At 47.4% G+C, this 19,081-nt stretch overlaps 1 long non-coding RNA gene across 1 annotated transcript in view; it reads left to right on the top strand.

Annotated features, from left to right (window-relative positions):
* Nucleotides 1–245: 245 nt before the first annotated feature.
* Nucleotides 246–19,081, top strand: part of LOC134981063 (uncharacterized) — a 73,199-nt gene continuing 54,363 nt past the window's right edge. The window contains exon 1 of the long non-coding RNA XR_010190507.1: nt 246–566. This is a non-coding gene — a long non-coding RNA (uncharacterized LOC134981063). The remainder of the gene's footprint in view (nt 567–19,081) is intronic.

The following is a 19,081-nucleotide window of genomic DNA, read 5'->3' on the forward strand; positions in this document are numbered from 1 at the left end:
TGTTTATCGAATAATCCTATATTAACTCTTTCCTTTCTGGACTGCCTGACTTGTTAGATGGAACGCTGGCTACATTCCAGGGGGGGAAAGGCGCTTTTTATCGTATGTATTTAATGACGAATCAATGAATCGTAGATCAGGGACCTTAAGGGTTAACCATCATCTTCTCCCCTTTATTCCCCTCCTCCCCCTTTTTTTTAAAAGACAGAAAGCGTGGAGGTCTCTATTGTGCAATTTCTGAGCACATGAAAAGGTGACATCACTAGTGCGCACACACTTGACAGAAAGGCACACACACACACATGTGATGGTGAGCTCGTACGTTGGTCGCACTGAGAGCTTTCTCCTACGGAGCTGCCAATCAACTGAGACAAGGCAAAGGTTGTAAAGGCTCAACCTTGGAGAACACAATCGTGTGTGTGTGTGTGTGTGTGTGTGTCTCGCCCACCCACACTACTGTATCTCTCAGCTGAGAATGGGTGTTGGCATCAGGAGGGATGAGATGAGAGATTTACAATGTGCAATTCCAGCTTTCTGAACCCCAGCCTCTATGACACAGGCACAAGGTAAGTGATTCCTAATTTAAACATAATAATACTAATTAGAAATAAAAGAATGCTCTGGATGTGTTATTTAGAAAGCCGTGCATTATCCATCCACAGGTGCTCTAGTTAGCACGTCAGATGTATACACATGTGTATAACCGATTAGCAGGAGCTGGGAGACGCGCACAGTATTTTACTACGAGTTACGGGAAATACTTCCTTTTCTGTATGTTGCTGTGACGGTGTATTCATGTGTCCGTCTTGTCCTTAATACAGACAATTAATTCACGTATAATATAATCGGAGAAAGATTAAAAAAAAGGGGAATATTAATGTTAATGTTAAAAAAGATGAATTGAGTTCCAATTGTGTTATTCACCAGGAGCTGCTCACACTGTAGGATTCCGGCTGGTTTCAGAGGACTGGGAATATTTTGTGTTTGGTAGATATAGGTGATGGGGTTGGATATTATTTACATGCTGGCAATAGTACTGAAAGCACTTAAAAGTCGGAGTAACCTAAGTCATAGTTACAAGAGCCATATAACCTGGTGTATTCTAAAATAATCACAATTGTCTCACCACAGAGCTAAAATTCTAAGCATGTATCCAGTGTGTGTGTGTGTGTGTGTTTATATATATATATATGTATGTATATATATATATATATATAATATACACACACACACACACACACACACACACACACACACACACACATCTCCAAAGCAGCTAGGTGCATGCTTTAAATAAAATTCATCTCATCTTCACCTCAACTTAATAGTTATCCAGTGGGGAAGGTGCGTGTCCTAGGTTCATTCTAAATTTCAGTACATAATCAAAGCTGCTCAGAGTTTGTTCACTACACACAAAGGAAGACAGTATTTTCCCTGCATGCAAAAAAAAAAAAAGAATGCATGCATTTACATTGTAACATGGTCCTTCCAGAATGTCCTCCTAACTGTGAATCAGGCCCAGTTTTGGGTGATGAGATTTGACACATTTATCTGCTAGGAAAATCCTGATGGAAGTAAAAGACATTTAAGGGTTGGGTACAATTGGGAGTGATGCTGGCAATGTATTGTATACATAAGCCGCACTTACAGTGGGACCTGCATCACCTCCTATGAGGCTGAGAACTAAATTGCTCAATTTGGAGGTGACAGTGTCTTGGTGATGGCATTCTTCTGCATGTGCAGTCGTATAGATATTTATATATGCCTGTTACATTATTACATAGTTATTAAGGTTTCAAATAAAAAAACAACATCTTATTGTATGGTGTTGCCGACCCTCATAAATAAATAATTACAACAGTATAACAATACATTCTAATTTCACTGGTTTATAAAAAATTAAAAGGAATAACCCAAGTGTAGCAAATGTCACATTAGCTTCACAGGGAAGGGACATTTTCTTCTGTGACCCCCCCAAAAATATCAAGCTGTGACATTCCCTTGATTGCTCCTGTGCTTTCCTTCACTAATTTAATTTGTTGTATGAATCCAAATATGTTTGACAATCTGCTTGTTAATGGCTTAACTGCTCTTACAGTAAAGAATCATTTCCTGGGCTGATGGTGAAACCTCCTTTATTCCATTCACAATTGATAACCACTTGTCTTCTGTATGGCCCGTGGTGCAAGGAGTCCATTTGACAGATCTTTTCATTGACTTTGCATGTATATTTACACATGTTAATTCTTCCCTTTATTAATGATGGTACTCACCTCTAGTTCTCCTATATCTTCCTTACAGTGTGCTTATGGGTCTAATTGTGACTTATAACATATGAATATAATATGCACTCATTACCATATTTTTGCATCCTATAATTTTTTTGCCTTATGCGGTCACTGCCTGACTCTGTGCACTGTTACTCCTCCAGTACTATTCCATATAAATAGTCACTAACGTATAAAATCCAGGGAAAAAGATGAGATCATTGCATCCACAATATGTAATAAGATGATTTGCTTTGTGCATTTGGTCAGTAATGGGTCTAAACCCAGGACTCCAGAAAACAGGGACAGTAAACAAACATAATTCAGGAATACTAAATATAATAAGCGAAAGTAAACAGGTGAATTTCTAAAGGAAGCATCTCTATGGGAGCAAAGGGAATCAACAGACGAATCTCTTTTATGGCTTCATAGCCTGAAAGCTCAGATTTGATGACCAATCGAAGAATGGATTTTTTATTTTTTCCTTTTGAAAACTCCATCACGCCGAGTTAGGCTAACGCCACTGTCAGCATGCCGCCTCACTTAGAAGTTGGGCAGGATTATCTGCGGCATCTGTGTGCAAAACCGTCTCTCTGTGTTATCTTCCACATCAAGCCTTCCCACACAGCTGCTTCCCCCCCCATGGGCTCATCCTGAGGGTCTTTCACAGCGGCACTATGACTCAAACCTGTTCTGTTCCCACCCTCCATCCAGATGTCCTCTACACACTTCTCTTGGCTTTGAAAACAAAAATGTCTCCCTTGGAAACTCTGACGACATGTCAGAATTTCTTCTTCGTCAGCCAGCCCTCTACCTGCAGTCTGTAAAGACTTGGAACATCTTAAGTGAAGGGTACTCGATGGTTTTAAACAGTGGACCTCGCTGATTGCACTTCAGAGTGTCTACCCCACACACAAGGGACGCCTCTGCACAGGGAAATTGCGCTTCCATGTGTTTAAAAAAGAAAACTGTGCACGGAAATGCGCACCTCTGCCAAAGTGCACTGTGCGGGTGCAAAACAGGTCCTAATAAAAGTCAAAGGTTAATCAATGCTTGGAGAAAGATAAAGTAGAGAGATATAAAGTACTAATTAATATACTGCCATACCCTGGATTCAAACACATAACCCATTGCATTCCAGTTAAACACCCTACTCATTGAGCTATTTGATCCTGCATAAAAACTGAGATTTCTAACTATATGAAGCTACTTGCACTTTGTAAAAAATACTTAGCATTGCAGTTGAGCAGATCTATGTAGTGTGCTGCCACACATCCAATCCCTTGCAGCCAGACGCTACATAGATCTGCTCAGCTGTAATGCAGATCATTTTTTCACAAAGTACAAGTGAAGCTTTATATTGTTAGAGTTCGCTAGCTTTCTATGCGGGGTCAGAGAGCACAGGAATAGAATGTCTGGCTGCAATGCCACAGGCCATGGGTTTGAATCCCTGCTATGTCAGCATCTTGAAATGTAATACAGGACAGTGTGACTGAATAACAAGAGCTCTCAAGTTAAGGTTATGAATGTTGTATAGGTATTAGCGATGGAAGGGGTGGGGGCAGGAGACAGGGGTGGTCAGGAGATGCCGGGCTTCAAAGAGGAGGGAAGCTACAAGTGAAAGTAATTAAAACAGATAATTAAGTGCCGCCAATGGATTGAGTTCTAGAATCTGAGGGGCTTTTTCGATATTTTTGATGCCTCTTCTGCGCCTGAATGCTCTACCATTCTGTGGAACCACTGGGTCCAGAAAGACCATTGATCACTATTAACGTCTGCTTGGGATCCTTCAGCTGGTTTTTTTGTTCTCCTTGACACAGGATAGTTTAGGATCATCCTCCTCAACCAATTTAATAGGAAGATGGGACTCCTTTCTTTGAAACAACAGGTCTCTGGTCCCCATAGGATGCTGTGGGGTTGATATGAAAGCTGTTTGTGAGCTTCTCACATGCAGGTGCCATTAGTAGAAGGTTGCTCAAGAGCCTCAACAACCGGAACAATTTTTGAATATATCTGCACTGGCTTCACTGGGCATAACGTCTATCAGCTTTAAGTCTAACTAAAGCCTTTCTCCCCCTGAATTCTGTGTATGTTACTTCAATGCAATTAGTGCAGCTTGAGAAAGTTCCCACTTAGGTTTTTTAAGATACAAAAATAACTTAGCTTGGTCTTGTTTATAGAAAGTGGTAGATTTACTAGATCTTGGCAAAAGGAAAAGTAGAGGTGTGGCCCACAGCAGCCAATCCGATTCTAGTTATCATTTCTATAGCACTGATTAGTAAATGATAGCTAGAATCTAGTTGGTTGCTATGTGCAACACCTACACTTTCCAATTTTAGTAATTCTGCCCCTTTCTGTGATTGGTGCAATTCTTCATCATAGCAATCTCATAGACTGATTGGCACATGCCCCATTTTTACACTCGGCGAGGAGGAATGCGGGGAGAGAAAGGGCTGGCAAGCACAGAAAAGCATATACGGAAATTACAGACTGAGGCAGACCTGCACAGAGACTCACCGGCATGCCCATCAGTAGCCACTTCAGTTGTGGGTGACCGATAAGCTGGTGTGGATAGGCATTGATAATAATGATGGTCGCCAGTACTGGCTAGCGGCTTCTGATTGGCTGATTCACCTCTTAAGCTGAAAGGCGCTTTCTTCATTGCTCATGCCCAGTGGCAGATTTTACCTAGGGGCTGCAGCAGTGGCGTATCTACCACTAGCCGTCCACATGTCAATCTGCTAAATGTCCCTCCCAAAATGGCCACCACCATGGAGGAGACATGCTAGAGGTCATATTTGACCTCTAGCGTCTAGGAAGTGCCGGGACCCGCTGGAGCGCATAGTGCTGGCCACGGCACCCTGTACCTTGACACCCTGCCATCCCTTGTAGCGAGCATGAAAACCCCTTGGCAATGAGCGTTACCCCCTGGAAACACGCATGACATCCAACTCATGAAAACCCTGGCAACAGCCATTACTCCCTAGCAACAAGCATGACACCCAGTACATGAAACCACTGGCAACAAGCATTACCCCCTGGCAACGAGCTTGACACCCAGCACATGAAACCTCTGGCAACAGTCATAACACCTACCGCATGAAACCCCTGGCAACGAGCATGACACCCTGAGCATGAAAACCCCTGGCATCGTGCATGGAACCAAGATCATGAAACCCTTGGCAACGATCAGGTAATATAAAAGTAATTAGAAGCCTTACTGTAGGGCTTAATGTATAATGGCCATTGCGGTGTGTGGCATAATGTATCACGGACATTGCGGTGTGAGTTATAATGTATCAAGGACATTGCAGTGTGTGGAATACTCTATCACGGGCATTGTATGTGGTATAATGTCTTAGGGGCATTGCGATGTGTGGTATAATGTATCACGGACATTGCGGTGTGTGGCTTAATGTATCACAGACATTGTGGTACATAGTATAATGTCTCAGGTGCATTGCAGTGTGTGGCATAATGTGTCACAGGCATTACAGTGTGTGGCATGTGTCAGGGGCATTACGGTGTGTGGCATATTGTGTAATGGGCATTATGGTGTGTGGCATATTGTCCAAGGGCCATTGCAGTGTGTGGCATAATGTGTAAGGGGCATCACTATAAGGAGGGAAAATGACAAATAATGTAAGGGGCATTAATCAGGATTATCTTTTTTTCCTGGGGTGGCCAATGTCTCGGCATGCAGGTTGCAAAACTGAGGTATAAGGTAGTCTCTTCCTGCAATGCCACACCCCTTTCAGTGAAGCCACACCCATTTAGCTAGACCACAACCCTTTTCCCGACGCGCGCAAATTTGTCACTTTTCTAGTGGCAACTATGGGGGGGGGGGGGGGGGGGGGCAGATTTTTTTTTGGCTTGAGGTAGAAAAATTTCTAGTTACGCCACTGGGTTGCAGTACTGTAGAATCAGCCACCTGCAGGGACTGCTTAGCGCTGGCAGTGACTTCACATTGGACGTGCCCTCTGCTTATCACATGATGGACAAGCAGTCCCAGGGTGAGGTGTTTTCTCCCACTGGGACTGCCAGTCCATACTGCAGTAATAAAGGACGTTTCAAGGGCAGTAGAGACAGTCGTGAGGCCCGGGTTCTGAAAGGGGCGTGACCAAATCCAGGAGGCATGGCCACACCCCTGTCAGAAAAAAAAGTAATGGAAAATACTATGCGCAGCACAGTTGTATGCTGCAAAGGGGGACATTAGTTCCCCTCAGGTGCTGGCCTAGATCCCCTCAGCCCCCCCTCCCCCCAACAGAGCTGAGCCCAGATAATTAGTACTTACTCATCTATCCTTCTTGCCACCCTTGAGCGCTATCACAGTAGCCCTTAACGGCTTCTACGGGCTGCAGCTGATGCAGTCCCTAGAACCTGGCTGGCTTGTTAATTTGTGCGCATAGTGGGATTGCGATCCAGAGCATGTGCACAAATACAGAGACGCCCATCCAGCAGTAGTGCCCATATTTTAAAACGTATTAATTTGCTACATTCATGTGGATGTGAAAAGAAAAATGATAGCTCCTGTATTCTATAAGTTTTTTTCCCCCTAACATAATAGTGAATGCGCACTTTGGTATGAAAACTCATGTTTAAAAAATAATATTTGTACTTATGACCTGGACCTTACGCATAGGTGACTGGTGCAGAGCTAGATGCACAAGATGCCTGATGCATATATGACTGGTGCAGAGCTAGATGCTCATTACACCTGACGCATATGCGACTGCTGCAGAGCTAGATGCTCATTACACCTGACGCATATGCGACTGTTGCAAAGCTAGATGCATAATACGCCTGACGCATATGTGACTGGTGCAGAGCTTGATGCACAATACGCCTGATGCATATGTGACTGGTGCAGAGCTAGATGTGCATTACGCCTGACGCATATGTGACTGGTGCAGAGCTAGATGTGCATTACGCCTGACGCATATGTGACTGGTGCAGAGCTAGATGCTCATTACGCCTGACGCATATGTGACTGGTGCAGAGCTAGATGTGCATTACGCCTGACGCATATGTGACTGGTGCAGAGCTAGGTGCTCATTACGCCTGACGCATATGTGACTGGTGCAGAGCTAGATGCGCATTACGCCTGACGCATATGTCACTGGTGCAGAGCTAGATGCGCATTACGCCTGGGCCCTGGCGCATATGTGACTGGTGCAGAGCTAGATGCGCATTACGCCTGGCGCATATGTGACTGGTGCAGAGCTAGACGCGCATTACGCCTGGCGCATATGTGACTGGTGCAGAGCTAGATGCTCATTACGCGTGACGCATATGTGACTGGTGCAGAGCTAGATGCGCATTACGCCTGACGCATATGTGACTGGTGCAGAGCTAGATGCTCATTACGCCTGACGCATATGTGACTGGTGCAGAGCTAGATGCGCATTACGCCTGACGCATATGTGACTGGTGCAGAGCTAGATGCGCATTACGCCTGACGCATATGCGACTGGTGCAGAGCTAGATGCGCATTACGCCTGACGCATATGTGACTGGTGCAGAGCTAGATGCGCATTACGCCTGACGCATATGTGACTGGTGCAGAGCTAGATGCGCATTACGCCTGGGCCCTGGCGCATATGTGACTGGTGCAGAGCTAGATGCGCATTACGCCTGGCGCATATGTGACTGGTGCAGAGCTAGATGCGCATTACGCCTGGCGCATATGTGACTGGTGCAGAGCTAGATGCTCATTACGCCTGACGCATATGTGACTGGTGCAGAGCTAGATGCGCATTACGCCTGACGCATATGTCACTGGTGCAGAGCTAGATGCTCATTACGCCTGACGTATATGTGACTGGTGCAGAGCTAGATGCGCATTACGCCTGACGCATATGTGACTGGTGCAGAGCTAGATGCGCATTACGCCTGACGCATATGCGACTGGTGCAGAGCTAGATGCGCATTACGCCTGACGCATATGTGACTGGTGCAGAGCTAGATGCGCATTACGCCTGACGCATATGTGACTGGTGCAGAGCTAGATGCGCATTACGCCTGACGCATATGTGACTGGTGCAGAGCTAGATGCGCATTACGCCTGACGCATATGCGACTGGTGCAGAGCTAGATGCGCATTACGCCTGACGCATATGTGACTGGTGCAGAGCTAGATGCACAAGATGCCTGATGCATATGCGACTGCTGCAGAGCTAGATGCTCATTACACCTGACGCATATGCGACTGTTGCAAAGCTAGATGCATAATACGCCTGACGCATATGTGACTGGTGCAGAGCTTGATGCACAATACGCCTGATGCATATGTGACTGGTGCAGAGCTAGATGCGCATTACGCCTGACGCATATGTGACTGGTGCAGAGCTAGATGCTCATTACGCCTGACGCATATGTGACTGGTGCAGAGCTAGATGTGCATTACGCCTGACGCATATGTGACTGGTGCAGAGCTAGATGCTCATTACGCCTGACGCATATGTGACTGGTGCAGAGCTAGATGTGCATTAAGCCTGACGCATATGTGACTGGTGCAGAGCTAGATGCTCATTACGCCTGACGCATATGTGACTGGTGCAGAGCTAGATGCGCATTACGCCTGACGCATATGTCACTGGTGCAGAGCTAGATGCTCATTACGCCTGACGCATATGTGACTGGTGCAGAGCTAGATGCGCATTACGCCTGGGCCCTGGCGCATATGTGACTGGTGCAGAGCTATATGCGCATTACGCCTGGCGCATATGCGACTGGTGCAGAGCTAGATGCGCATTACGCCTGACGCATATGTGACTGGTGCAGAGCTAGATGCACAAGATGCCTGATGCATATGCGACTGCTGCAGAGCTAGATGCTCATTACACCTGTCGCATATGCGACTGTTGCAAAGCTAGATGCATAATACTCCTGACGCATATGTGACTGGTGCAGAGCTTGATGCACAATACGCCTGATGCATATGTGACTGGTGCAGAGCTAGATGTGCATTACGCCTGACGCATATGTGACTGGTGCAGAGCTAGATGCTCATTACGCCTGACGCATATGTGACTGGTGCAGAGCTAGATGTGCATTACGCCTGACGCATATGTGACTGGTGCAGAGCTAGATGCGCATTACGCCTGACGCATATGTGACTGGTGCAGAGCTAGATGCGCATTACGCCTGACGCATATGTGACTGGTGCAGAGCTAGATGCGCATTACGCCTGACGCATATGTCACTGGTGCAGAGCTAGATGCGCATTACGCCTGACGCATATGTGACTGGTGCAGAGCTAGATGCGCATTACGCCTGACGCATATGTCACTGGTGCAGAGCTAGATGCTCATTACGCCTGACGCATATGTGACTGGTGCAGAGCTAGATGCGCATTACGCCTGACGCATATGCGACTGGTGCAGAGCTAGATGCGCATTACGCCTGACGCATATGCGACTGGTGCAGAGCTAGATGCGCATTACGCCTGACGCATATGTGACTGGTGCAAAGCTAGATGCGCATTACGCCTGACGCATATGTGACTGGTGCAGAGCTAGATGCGCATTACGCCTGACGCATATGTGACTGGTGCAGAGCTAGATGCGCATTACGCCTGACGCATATATGACTGGTGCAGAGCTAGGTGCGCATTACGCCTGACACATATGTGACTGGTGCAGAGTTAGGTGCGCATTATGCCTGACGCATATGTGACTGGTGCAGAGCTAGATGCGCATTATGCCTGACGCATATGTGACTGGTGCAGAGCTAGATGCGCATTACGCCTGACGCATATGTGACTGGTGCAGAGCTAGATGCGCATTACGCCTGACGCATATGTGACTGGTGCAGAGCTAGGTGCGCATTACGCCTGACGCATATGTGACTGGTGCAGAGCTAGGTGCGCATTACGCCTGACGCATATGTGACTGGTGCAGAGCTAGATGCGCATTACGCCTGATGCATATATGACTGGTGCAGAGCTAGGTGCGCATTACGCCTGACACATATGTGACTGGTGCAGAGTTAGGTGCGCATTATGCCTGACGCATATGTGACTGGTGCAGAGCTAGATGCGCATTACGCCTGACGCATATGCGACTGGTGCAGAGCTAGATGCGCATTACGCCTGACGCATATGTGACTGGTGCAGAGCTAGATGCGCATTACGCCTGACGCATATATGACTGGTGCAGAGCTAGGTGCGCATTACGCCTGACTCATATGTGACTGGTGCAGAGCTAGATGCGCATTACGCCTGATGCATATGTGATTGGTGCAGAGCTAGATGCGCATTACGCCTGACGCATATATGACTGGTGCAGAGCTAGGTGCGCATTACGCCTGACGCATATGCGACTGGTGCAGAGCTAGATGCGCATTACGCCTGACGCATATGCGACTGGTGCAGAGCTAGATGCGCATTACGCCTGACGCATATGTGACTGGTGCAGAGCTAGATGCGCATTACGCCTGACGCATATGCGACTGGTGCAGAGCTAGATGCGCATTACGCCTGACACATGTGACTGGTGCAGAGCTAGATGCGCATTACGCCTGACGCATATGTGACTGGTGCAGAGCTAGATGCGCATTACGCCTGACGCATATATGACTGGTGCAGAGCTAGGTGCGCATTACGCCTGACGCATATGTAACTGGTGCAGAGCTAGATGCACGTCTTATATTTGCGTGCTACTTTATAGAGCTTTCTTTTGCAGGAATAAATGTCTGTGTAGCGCCATTAGCTCTCCCGCACCTGCAAGTACTTGTTCCGTAATGAATCCTTTGTGCTTTGAATACAGCTGTGAATATACTAGAGAGAAAGGCCTCCATGATCGCAGATGTCATCTCACTTTACCAAACGAGATGTCATTATACCTCGCTGTCAATTAAGGAATAAACATAACTCGTAAATGGTTAACTGGCTGTATACATTTATTAATGCAAATGAATTAAATGTAATAATCAGGTTGCACAATTGATTATATGCCTGACGCATATGTGACTGGTGCAGAGCTAGATGCGCATTACGCCTGACGCATATGTGACTGGTGCAGAGCTAGGTGCGCATTACGCCTGACGCATATGTGACTGGTGCAGAGCTAGATGCTCATTACGCCTGACGCATATGTGACTGGTGCAGAGCTAGATGCGCATTACGCCTGACGCATATGTCACTGGTGCAGAGCTAGATGCGCATTACGCCTGGGCCCTGGCGCATATGTGACTGGTGCAGAGCTAGATGCGCATTACGCCTGGCGCATATGTGACTGGTGCAGAGCTAGATGCGCATTACGCCTGACGCATATGTGACTGGTGCAGAGCTAGATGCGCATTACGCCTGACGCATATGTGACTGGTGCAGAGCTAGATGCGCATTACGCCTGACGCATATGCGACTGGTGCAGAGCTAGATGCGCATTACGCCTGACGCATATGTGACTGGTGCAGAGCTAGATGCACAAGATGCCTGATGCATATGCGACTGCTGCAGAGCTAGATGCTCATTACACCTGACGCATATGCGACTGTTGCAAAGCTAGATGCATAATACGCCTGACGCATATGTGACTGGTGCAGAGCTTGATGCACAATACGCCTGATGCATATGTGACTGGTGCAGAGCTAGATGCGCATTACGCCTGACGCATATGTGACTGGTGCAGAGCTAGATGCTCATTACGCCTGACGCATATGTGACTGGTGCAGAGCTAGATGTGCATTACGCCTGACGCATATGTGACTGGTGCAGAGCTAGATGCTCATTACGCCTGACGCATATGTGACTGGTGCAGAGCTAGATGTGCATTAAGCCTGACGCATATGTGACTGGTGCAGAGCTAGATGCTCATTACGCCTGACGCATATGTGACTGGTGCAGAGCTAGATGCGCATTACGCCTGACGCATATGTCACTGGTGCAGAGCTAGATGCTCATTACGCCTGACGCATATGTGACTGGTGCAGAGCTAGATGCGCATTACGCCTGGGCCCTGGCGCATATGTGACTGGTGCAGAGCTAGATGCGCATTACGCCTGGCGCATATGCGACTGGTGCAGAGCTAGATGCGCATTACGCCTGACGCATATGTGACTGGTGCAGAGCTAGATGCACAAGATGCCTGATGCATATGCGACTGCTGCAGAGCTAGATGCTCATTACACCTGTCGCATATGCGACTGTTGCAAAGCTAGATGCATAATACTCCTGACGCATATGTGACTGGTGCAGAGCTTGATGCACAATACGCCTGATGCATATGTGACTGGTGCAGAGCTAGATGTGCATTACGCCTGACGCATATGTGACTGGTGCAGAGCTAGATGCTCATTACGCCTGACGCATATGTGACTGGTGCAGAGCTAGATGTGCATTACGCCTGACGCATATGTGACTGGTGCAGAGCTAGATGCGCATTACGCCTGACGCATATGTGACTGGTGCAGAGCTAGATGCGCATTACGCCTGACGCATATGTGACTGGTGCAGAGCTAGATGCGCATTACGCCTGACGCATATGTCACTGGTGCAGAGCTAGATGCGCATTACGCCTGACGCATATGTGACTGGTGCAGAGCTAGATGCGCATTACGCCTGACGCATATGTCACTGGTGCAGAGCTAGATGCTCATTACGCCTGACGCATATGTGACTGGTGCAGAGCTAGATGCGCATTACGCCTGACGCATATGCGACTGGTGCAGAGCTAGATGCGCATTACGCCTGACGCATATGCGACTGGTGCAGAGCTAGATGCGCATTACGCCTGACGCATATGTGACTGGTGCAAAGCTAGATGCGCATTACGCCTGACGCATATGTGACTGGTGCAGAGCTAGATGCGCATTACGCCTGACGCATATGTGACTGGTGCAGAGCTAGATGCGCATTACGCCTGACGCATATATGACTGGTGCAGAGCTAGGTGCGCATTACGCCTGACACATATGTGACTGGTGCAGAGTTAGGTGCGCATTATGCCTGACGCATATGTGACTGGTGCAGAGCTAGATGCGCATTATGCCTGACGCATATGTGACTGGTGCAGAGCTAGATGCGCATTACGCCTGACGCATATGTGACTGGTGCAGAGCTAGATGCGCATTACGCCTGACGCATATGTGACTGGTGCAGAGCTAGGTGCGCATTACGCCTGACGCATATGTGACTGGTGCAGAGCTAGGTGCGCATTACGCCTGACGCATATGTGACTGGTGCAGAGCTAGATGCGCATTACGCCTGATGCATATATGACTGGTGCAGAGCTAGGTGCGCATTACGCCTGACACATATGTGACTGGTGCAGAGTTAGGTGCGCATTATGCCTGACGCATATGTGACTGGTGCAGAGCTAGATGCGCATTACGCCTGACGCATATGCGACTGGTGCAGAGCTAGATGCGCATTACGCCTGACGCATATGTGACTGGTGCAGAGCTAGATGCGCATTACGCCTGACGCATATATGACTGGTGCAGAGCTAGGTGCGCATTACGCCTGACTCATATGTGACTGGTGCAGAGCTAGATGCGCATTACGCCTGATGCATATGTGATTGGTGCAGAGCTAGATGCGCATTACGCCTGACGCATATATGACTGGTGCAGAGCTAGGTGCGCATTACGCCTGACGCATATGCGACTGGTGCAGAGCTAGATGCGCATTACGCCTGACGCATATGCGACTGGTGCAGAGCTAGATGCGCATTACGCCTGACGCATATGTGACTGGTGCAGAGCTAGATGCGCATTACGCCTGACGCATATGCGACTGGTGCAGAGCTAGATGCGCATTACGCCTGACACATATGTGACTGGTGCAGAGCTAGATGCGCATTACGCCTGACGCATATGTGACTGGTGCAGAGCTAGATGCGCATTACGCCTGACGCATATATGACTGGTGCAGAGCTAGGTGCGCATTACGCCTGACGCATATGTAACTGGTGCAGAGCTAGATGCACGTCTTATATTTGCGTGCTACTTTATAGAGCTTTCTTTTGCAGGAATAAATGTCTGTGTAGCGCCATTAGCTCTCCCGCACCTGCAAGTACTTGTTCCGTAATGAATCCTTTGTGCTTTGAATACAGCTGTGAATATACTAGAGAGAAAGGCCTCCATGATCGCAGATGTCATCTCACTTTACCAAACGAGATGTCATTATACCTCGCTGTCAATTAAGGAATAAACATAACTCGTAAATGGTTAACTGGCTGTATACATTTATTAATGCAAATGAATTAAATGTAATAATCAGGTTGCACAATTGATTATATGCCTGACGCATATGTGACTGGTGCAGAGCTAGATGCGCATTACGCCTGACGCATATGTGACTGGTGCAGAGCTAGGTGCGCATTACGCCTGACGCATATGTGACTGGTGCAGAGCTAGATGCTCATTACGCCTGACGCATATGTGACTGGTGCAGAGCTAGATGCGCATTACGCCTGACGCATATGTCACTGGTGCAGAGCTAGATGCGCATTACGCCTGGGCCCTGGCGCATATGTGACTGGTGCAGAGCTAGATGCGCATTACGCCTGGCGCATATGTGACTGGTGCAGAGCTAGATGCGCATTACGCCTGGCGCATATGTGACTGGTGCAGAGCTAGATGCTCATTACGCCTGACGCATATGTGACTGGTGCAGAGCTAGATGCGCATTACGCCTGACGCATATGTCACTGGTGCAGAGCTAGATGCGCATTACGCCTGACGCATATGTGACTGGTGCAGAGCTAGATGCGCATTACGCCTGACGCATATGCGACTGGTGCAGAGCTAGATGCGCATTACGCCTGACGCATATGTGACTGGTGCAGAGCTAGATGCGCATTACGCCTGACGCATATGTGACTGGTGCAGAGCTAGATGCGCATTACGCCTGACGCATATATGACTGGTGCAGAGCTAGGTGCGCATTATGCCTGACACATATGTGACTGGTGCAGAGTTAGGTGCGCATTATGCCTGACGCATATGTGACTGGTGCAGAGCTAGATGCGCATTATGCCTGACGCATATGTGACTGGTGCAGAGCTAGATGCGCATTACGCCTGACGCATATGTGACTGGTGCAGAGCTAGATGCGCATTACGCGGCCTGACGCATATGTGACTGGTGCAGAGCTAGGTGCGCATTACGCCTGACGCATATGTGACTGGTGCAGAGCTAGGTGCGCATTACGCCTGACGCATATGTGACTGGTGCAGAGCTAGATGCGCATTACGCCTGATGCATATATGACTGGTGCAGAGCTAGGTGCGCATTACGCCTGACACATATGTGACTGGTGCAGAGTTAGGTGCGCATTATGCCTGACGCATATGTGACTGGTGCAGAGCTAGATGCGCATTACGCCTGACGCATATGCGACTGGTGCAGAGCTAGATGCGCATTACGCCTGACGCATATGTGACTGGTGCAGAGCTAGATGCGCATTACGCCTGACGCATATATGACTGGTGCAGAGCTAGGTGCGCATTACGCCTGACGCATATGTGACTGGTGCAGAGCTAGATGCGCATTACGCCTGATGCATATGTGATTGGTGCAGAGCTAGATGCGCATTACGCCTGACGCATATATGACTGGTGCAGAGCTAGGTGCGCATTACGCCTGACGCATATGTGACTGGTGCAGAGCTAGATGCGCATTACGCCTGACGCATATGCGACTGGTGCAGAGCTAGATGCGCATTACGCCTGACGCATATGTGACTGGTGCAGAGCTAGATGCGCATTACGCCTGACGCATATGCGACTGGTGCAGAGCTAGATGCGCATTACGCCTGACACATATGTGACTGGTGCAGAGCTAGATGCGCATTACGCCTGACGCATATGTGACTGGTGCAGAGCTAGATGCGCATTACGCCTGACGCATATATGACTGGTGCAGAGCTAGGTGCGCATTACGCCTGACGCATATGTAACTGGTGCAGAGCTAGATGCACGTCTTATATTTGCGTGCTACTTTATAGAGCTTTCTTTTGCAGGAATAAATGTCTGTGTAGCGCCATTAGCTCTCCCGCACCTGCAAGTACTTGTTCCGTAATGAATCCTTTGTGCTTTGAATACAGCTGTGAATATACTAGAGAGAAAGGCCTCCATGATCGCAGATGTCATCTCACTTTACCAAACGAGATGTCATTATACCTCGCTGTCAATTAAGGAATAAACATAACTCGTAAATGGTTAACTGGCTGTATACATTTATTAATGCAAATGAATTAAATGTAATCATCAGGTTGCACAATTGATTATATGCAGATCACATTATTCAAATGATATTTAATTAAACACCAGAATACCAGGACGTTATGCAATAACATGTCTTGCGGCTAATGATTAGATATAAATACCTCTCAGTGCTAGATTGTTACATGTAAATATTTTTCACTGTTAATTTAATATCTCTCACTGCTAATTAATAAGATGTAAATATCGTTCAGCCCTAATGGAAGATGAAGCTCTCTCACTGCTGATTAAGTGGGGCTGTATCTCGATGCTAGGGCGGAAGCTGTATATTACATATGATATATTTCGCATATTTATCCTAAAATGACGCTATGTCTTCATACACATCGTCGTTTCTATATACATACTGCCCTGTACCACCCACTCATGCTACCCGAGGTCACCTTATGATTGGTTTTAAGCACTCAAATAAATGCAGGGATAGACAGATGAACTGTGTCCACCAAAACCAAGCTGCTGTGGTGGTGTTAGCAGGGAGAGCCCGGAGTGATGTTAGTGCAGTCAGCCGTTTACCCCCGCATGGGGGAGGGAGAGCGGTGTCTGCAGTAGCCACCGGGTTGGAGTGAAAAGCAGCCGTGCACAGGCTGTCGGACCCGGACCGCTAGATGTTACCTCTGTGACACGATGTAAGTGCGCTCTCACCTGAAACGGCTGGGCTTACCTCCCATTGGCAGCTCCGATTGAGCCTCCCTGCACTTCACCTGATATAGAAGAGGAACTGTTGGAGCCACGGATATATTGCGCTGGCTGTGTGTGGAAGCCAGCCACGCTCTGAATGGCGATGTTAGAGTTGCGCCTCCTTGCCGGGCTCCAAATCAGCCTCACTTGAATATGCCGCCGACGAGATCAGAAGGCACCGGAGCCCCGGCACCTGGTTTTGGTGGACACAGCTCATCAGTCTATCCCTGCATTTATTTGAGTGCTTAAAACCAATCATAAGGACACTTTCCATTACAGGAATATTGGAACTGATATATGTCCGTATGGAACAAGGACTGTTTGGGACTTTTACATAATAAGTTAGTTATTATTGGCACACAGACCCATTTGTTGGTTACAAGAGCGTAATAATTATTACCACTATTGTTGAATTCATCACAATATTTTTTGGGGCCATATGTCATAATTATTAAATAATATCTGCATATTATAATTCATTTGGGCATAGTGATTCTGTACCGTGTAGATTTATGATAATTTATTTATATTAATTGTGCTCCCGGGAGAATTGCTGCTAATTTTTATAATAAATGTTTCTTTTCTGATTGTTGAGCGCAACTTGGTTTCTGTTTGTGGCCAGTGAAGGGAGTAGAGGATGGGTGTTATGTGGCTAGAACGGGGATGGTTGGTAACAGCCTGGCAGCTGTGTTTTGCACCAGCTGTAAGTGTTGCAATTCTTTTGCTGGTAGACCAAGGTAGAGGGCATTACAGTAGTCTAATCGAGATGATACAAATGCATGTATGACTTTTGGCATATCATCTGAGGGAATTAAGTGCTTGATTCTGGCTATGTTCCTCAGGTGAAAGAATGAGGATTTGATTGTGGCTGATATCTGATGTTTAAGTGTCAAGCCACCATCCAGGACAACGCCAAGATTCCGCACACGATCAGTGGTCTGTAATTCTGAATCCCCGAGTGTAAGTCCAGTTGGTTGGCTATGCTGCAGTCTTGTCCTTTGATGTTGCGGTCGTATCATATGGACCTCTGTTTTATCCGGGTTCAGTCGCAGACAACTGGCGCTCATCCACTCCTGTAGTTCAGCTAGACAGCCATTTAGGGTTGCTATTGGGTTATCAGTGCCCGGAGCAAAGGACAAGTACAGTTGTGTATCATCTGCATAGCAGTGGTAGACCAGGCCATGGCGCCTGATTATTTCGCCCAATGGGAGCATGTATACTGCAAAAAGCATGGGGGATAGTATAGAACCTTGTGGGACACCACATGGCAGTGGCACTGGTGGTGATGAGTATAATCCAGATGATACTCTCTGTGACCTGCCTGTGAGAAATGATTTGAACCAGCTTAGGACTGTGCCATCCAGACCACAGAAATGTATCAGTCGCTCAATCAGAAGCCCATGGTCCACGGTATCAAATGCTGCCGAGAGATCCAGAAGGATTAATATTGAACAGTCACCTCTGTCTTTTGCCATCAGAAGATCATTTAACACACACACCAGGGCTGTTTCAGTGCTATGTCTTCACCTGAATCCTGATTGAAATGGATCATAAATATCATGGGTTGTCAGGCGGGTTTCCAGTTGATTTGCAACGACTTTCTCAATAACCTTTCCTAGGAAAGGAAGATTTGATACCGGTCTGTAGTTGGTCATGCAGTCGGGATCTAAATTAGGTTTTTTTAAGAAGCGGTCTAACAATTGCTCCCTTTAGGGGTCCAGGAAAAATGACTGTCTGCAAAGAGCATTGAACAATTTTTGTAAAGACAGGACCAATTATATCCATACAACCTATTAGAAGCTTGGTTGAGGCTGGGTCCAGATCACAGGTGGTGGGACGCAAATTCCGAGCAATTTCAGCAGTGTCCTTTACATCCACTGGGTCAAAGCTGGTCCATGAAGGCAGGTA

The sequence above is a fragment of the Pseudophryne corroboree genome, chromosome 12, assembly GCF_028390025.1.
Source record: "Pseudophryne corroboree isolate aPseCor3 chromosome 12, aPseCor3.hap2, whole genome shotgun sequence".
NCBI lineage: Eukaryota > Metazoa > Chordata > Amphibia > Anura > Myobatrachidae > Pseudophryne > Pseudophryne corroboree.